Source organism: Mastomys coucha, unplaced genomic scaffold (genome assembly GCF_008632895.1).
Source record: "Mastomys coucha isolate ucsf_1 unplaced genomic scaffold, UCSF_Mcou_1 pScaffold18, whole genome shotgun sequence".
Lineage (NCBI taxonomy): Eukaryota > Metazoa > Chordata > Mammalia > Rodentia > Muridae > Mastomys > Mastomys coucha.
Window position 1 is genome coordinate 95,403,695 of NW_022196900.1, and position 5,394 is coordinate 95,409,088.

Consider the following 5,394-nt stretch of genomic DNA (forward strand, 5'->3'; position numbering starts at 1 on the left):
CGAATAGAAATATAGATTAGGGCATCTCCCAGTAATTGTACAAGAGCTGATTAAATAATCCATAAGTCTCTGTCTCAGTTATTGGGGGGCTGGCTCTGTCACATTAATAATTAATTAACAGGGTTTATTAAAATTCATTTACAATGCTTTTTGTCCAAGTATTTTATCGCGGCCACAGAAATAAAGCTGAACTCTGTGGATGAGGGAGTGTCTGCTCTGTATAGCTCACTGCTCCTCCTAAAGCCAATCATGTGCTGTATTTGAGGACTGTATCCAAGGATGTTAGGACCTCTTGATGTGCAAGCATGATTAGAAACAACCTCTGTGCACGTCAACGGGATCTCCACGTCTCCTGCTTTGGAAGAGTCGCCCAGCACTGTACAACATTTAAAAGGAGGAGGCCAGGGGAAAATAAAGACCAGTTCACATAGACAGCTCTCCTTGACACAGCATGTGGCAGCACGAGCCACTTCCGTGCAGCCTGTATGTAAAGCATGGTCACCAACATTAGAGACTTCCTTGGTCCAGCATCCCAGGCAGAACTGGTTGCCATTTGATTTCTCCATGACCCCCATTCTGACTAGAGTGAGCTGGATTACCAACGTGTGGTTTTGTTTTTGTTTTTAATTTTATGTATCTGAGAACACTGATGCTATCTTCAGACACACCAGAAAGGGACATCGGATCCCATTACAGATGGTTGTGAGCCACCATGTGGTTGCTAGGGATTGAACTCAGGACCTCTGGAAGAGCAGCCAGTGCTTTTAACCTGAGCCATCTCTCCAGCCCTGTATTTTGTTTCATTTTTTTGTTTGTTTGGGTTTTTTGGGATTATTTTGTTTTGTCTTGTATAACCCAAATGTCCAGAGACATTGAGCATTTTCTTATGTTTATCCATCTTTTTTTTTTTTTTCCTTTTGGTTTTTGAGACAGGATTCCTCTGTATAGCTCTGGCAGTCCTGGAAATCACTCTGTAGACCAGGCTGGCCTCGAACTCAGAAATCCGCCTGCCTCTGCCTCCCAAGTGCTGGGATTAAAGGCGTGCGCCCCCACCACCCGGCGTGTTCATCCATCATTTGTACATCATTATTGGAGACCTCCCTGCCCATTCATATTGACGGTGCCGTCTGATTTTTTTGCTGGTGTTTAAGGTTTTTTTTTTTAATCCTTTGTATGTCTTAGATATTAACCATCTGTCCAATATGCAGCTAACCAAGACACTATGCCATTCTATCGGCAGTCTCTTCACAAGGGACAGATAGGAAATGGGGTGCAGGCTGGGAAGGGAGAGGGAGGCGGGCTACAGGGAGGATATGCTCAGGTCTTGCTTTTATGTTTAACTTTTTTTTTTCCACAAGAATCCACTGGATTCAAGCGTTGAATGTGTAATTATAACTTAATGTCTTTTTTTTCCCCTAGTAACAATATTTTATTTCTTTCAAACTGAAGCCTTATGGAGCTCTGTGGGGGGTGGGGGCTGTGATCAACAGACATGAACTCATGGTATGCTTATTGCTTTCTTCTAGAAACAGGCAAGACTGTAAGGGGTCTTGGCACAGTTTTCTTCCCATACCACCCTTGGCTCAATCTCAGTGGTCTTTTCCATTTGCTCCTGTCATGAAGGCAGACAGCCTAAAAGAGTTAAGCATCAACTTAGCCATGTCCGATGGCCGCAAGCTGTGCCTCCCTAGGGCTTAAGTCAATACAAATCATGAAGAACATGAAGTACTTACCCCTTGCCTACCGCCCAGACATGCTCCATCTGTGACCTTGGCACAGGACGGAACTCTGTCCGGCAGTCTCTAAGAAGGATGCCCAGGCTGTAGGGCTCAGTGTGCTATTACAGAGGGGATTTTGCTTTCAGTGTTTTGTATCTGAAACTGCAAGTATTTAACACACAATATTGATGACGATCTTCTAGCGGGCCATAGCGAAGCATGACATTCAGTAAAATCTGTGTGTGTGCGGGTAGGTGTGTGTTCGTGTGGGTGCGTGTGTGTGTGTGTGTGTGTGTGTGTGTGCATGCGTGTTTCTGCTTCTATTTTGTAGAGATGGTTGCATGTTTGTACATGTCCACACAGCATGCAGTTTGCGATTCCCTTTTTACTTTTTATACCCATGAGTGTGCATGCTGCACACCCGTTCCTGCCTGTAGAAGCCAGAAGTCAACATTAGGAGTCTTCCTCAAATGCTCTCCACTTACTACTACAGTCAGGACTCTTACTGAACCGGGAGCGCATGGATTCAACGAAGCTGAATCTTCCTGCCCCTACCTACCCAAGCTTGGATTACAACACTCAGCTTTACGTGGGTGCTGAGGGTAAACCTCCAGTCCGGATGCTTAAGCCAGTAACCCGGTACCGATGGAGCCGTTTCCCAGCCTCTCCCCTTTCTCCTCTGCAGGTGGTGGTGCTGGCCACCCTCTGAGCCCGAGGTCAGACCTCTATGACATTGCCTTCATCTTCAGGATGCCTAGAGTCTCTTGTCTCACCCATGTGACATACAGAGAGGATCTAAAGTGAGTTCTGGAATGGAAGGTTGGAGTCCGTCCCTTCCCATTTCGGCCCCTCACGAGCTGTCAGCACTGCAGAGCTTCCACGCTCTCTCCCAGCTCCACAGACTACCTCTCCGCTTTCCTATAAACCTGATAGCCCATATACTAAATTATTTATATATGCAAACAAAGAATTTAATATCCATTATTACTTTCTCCAGCAAACTGCTCCCGGGGGAATTAAGATACATTAGTTTCTGTTTGTGGGTGACCCTCCCTTGATTTCATCAGACCATCTCCCAGTCTGAATGGAGGGGGAAAGAGAGCAGGGGGCGGGGCTTGCTCGTGCTTCTCGTGAACTTGATGGCCCCTGAGCCTCAGGCTTATGTTTTACGACTCCGCAGCAATTTCTTTGTTTGGCATCCCTGTGCCAGGATCTAATTGCCTACGGAGTTTGTGGTAATCCTCACGCTGCATAAACTCATTACTTGTGACTGCTTCATCCTCCCCTGTGCCTGGCACCAGGACCACACCCACTCTGCCACGTTCGGAGCCAGCCAGTCAGGCGAAGAGCTATGCCTGTCGGCCCCTCAGAGCCCACAAGGGGGCAGCAGAGAGACGTGCTGCGATTGAAGCCGGCGGGGAGCATTCCAGCCAGCTTAGTCCAAGGCCTGCAGACAAACTAAGTAGCCCTGAGGTGGACATGTGAGTCACTTTGCTGGTAAAGTCGCCAAACAGAAAGCAGCTCGCAACCTCCCATCTCCCTCACCTGAGTAGTACCTGGGGCCTGCAATCATGACGACTGAAGTTTTTCAAAGGTGAAAAAGACATAACACGTTTATGATATAAAACCTTCAAAAATAACATTAAGGGGGCTGGTGAGATGGCTCAGTGGTTAAGAGCACCGACTGCTCTTCCAGAGGTTATGAGTTCAAATCCCAGCAACCACATGGTGGCTCACAACCATCCTTAATGAGATCTGATGCCCTCTCCTGGTGTGTCTGAGAACAGCTACAGTGTACTTACATATAATAAATAAATATTAAAAAAATAACATTAAGGAGTAGAAGGAACAAAAAAAGTGGCCTGTATTCACACTCTGAGACAATCATTGCTGCTATGTGCTGTGTTATGCTTAGTCCTAAGATATTGTTGATCACACACACACACGCGTGCGTACGCATGCACGTCCCCCGCCCCCCCCCACACACACACACACACACACACACACGCACCGCGCACATCTTCTTTCAGGGTTTTTCCTTGGAGCTCAGGCTGACCAGGAGCTCACTATGTAGCCTGGATGACCCCAAATCCATGGGCAATCCTCCTGCCTCAACCTCCAAAGTGCTGTGATTACAGACGTGACCCATCTTGATGCCCACCTTACCTTAACCCAATGGTAGTTTTCTGTGCTTTAACTCTCTCCCTTCTCTCCATGCCTAACATAAAACACTCGAAAATACAAAATGAAGAGAGTATTCTCCGTACATGGGCAAGTGTGTGTCTTTAAAGCTTGATGTTTTGAATGTGTGCAGAAACACTTGAGACATCGGAAGGACTGTCAGGGAAATCCTGTATGTCCTTCTGACTACCAGAAATGCCCTCTCACAAACCTGGCGATCAACGTGGCAGGGTGTGCATCCCCAGACAGTATATATTGTTGCCTATAGCGTCCAACTTCATACAAAGGAGACCGAATTGGCTATTGTCTTCTCGGACCTTTGTTGCTGTCTAAACAGTGTGCAGATAGTTTAATTTTTTTTATCCATGTTGACACATATGACTTATGTTCATTCATTTGAGACAGGGTTTTACTGTATTTCTGTGGCTACACTGGGACTCACAGAGATCCTCCTGCAGCTATCTCCTGAGAGCTTGGATTAAAGGGAAACTCCACACAGCCCAGTTTTTGTTTAGTTGTTTGTTTGTTTGTTATACTCTCACATATTCTGACTTGCTCAAGGCTCTGTCAGGCTTAGCCCTCTTTGGTTCTCCAGAGGCTCCAGAAGCAGGTTTAGAGTAGAACCGGTCAAATCTGAGGAGGAAAAAGCTGAAATCTGGTGTGTCAGAAAAACCACAACAGGTGCACAGGTGCATGCCCGCACTCCCAGCAGTCAGGAGGCAGTGGCGGGCGAGGACCAGAAAGGCAAGGCCAGCCTCAGCTTCATAGTGGATTCGAAGGCAGTCTGAGCTACATGACACCTTGTATCAGAAGAAGAAGAGGAAGGGGAGGAGGAGGAGGAAGAGGAGGAAGAAGAAGAAAAGGAGGAGGAAGAGGTGAAGGAGGAGAAAGGGGGAAGAGGAAAAGGAGGAAGAAGAAGAAAGAGAAGAAGAAATGAAAAACCCTGACTAGCCAGATGCTCAGGCCAGCAGCCTGACAGTGACAAGTGCGAGGAGGTGCTTTAATCTGGGAGCGGTTTGTCTTGATGTCACTTCTTTTTTTTCCCCTCTTTTTCCTTAATTTTTTTATTATTTAAATGCATTTTATACATCAAACATTAATAATTATTTTGAGTATTTTGAGAATCAAATAATACATAAAAATTTGTTCAACCTTTACATTCATATCCTAAAAATATCATTCATGAACTTTTTTTTTGTGGGTGCAGTGAGCTTTATTGATGGTATTCAAGAGAGTAGGGAGGGCTCCCTAGGCCCCTCCTGTTATTATGGGGGTCTGGGATGGAAATTGTGAGGGAGATGCTCAGTGTTGGGGTAGGGACTCCTCAGCAACTGAGGGCCTCTCTCTTGCTCTCAGGTCCTTGCTGGGGTGGGTGTCCAGGACTTCTTACTCCTTGGAGGCCATGTAGGCCATGAGGTCCACCACCCTGTTGCTATAGCCGTATTCATTGTCATACCAGGAAATGAGCTTTACAAAGTTGTCATTGAGAGCAATG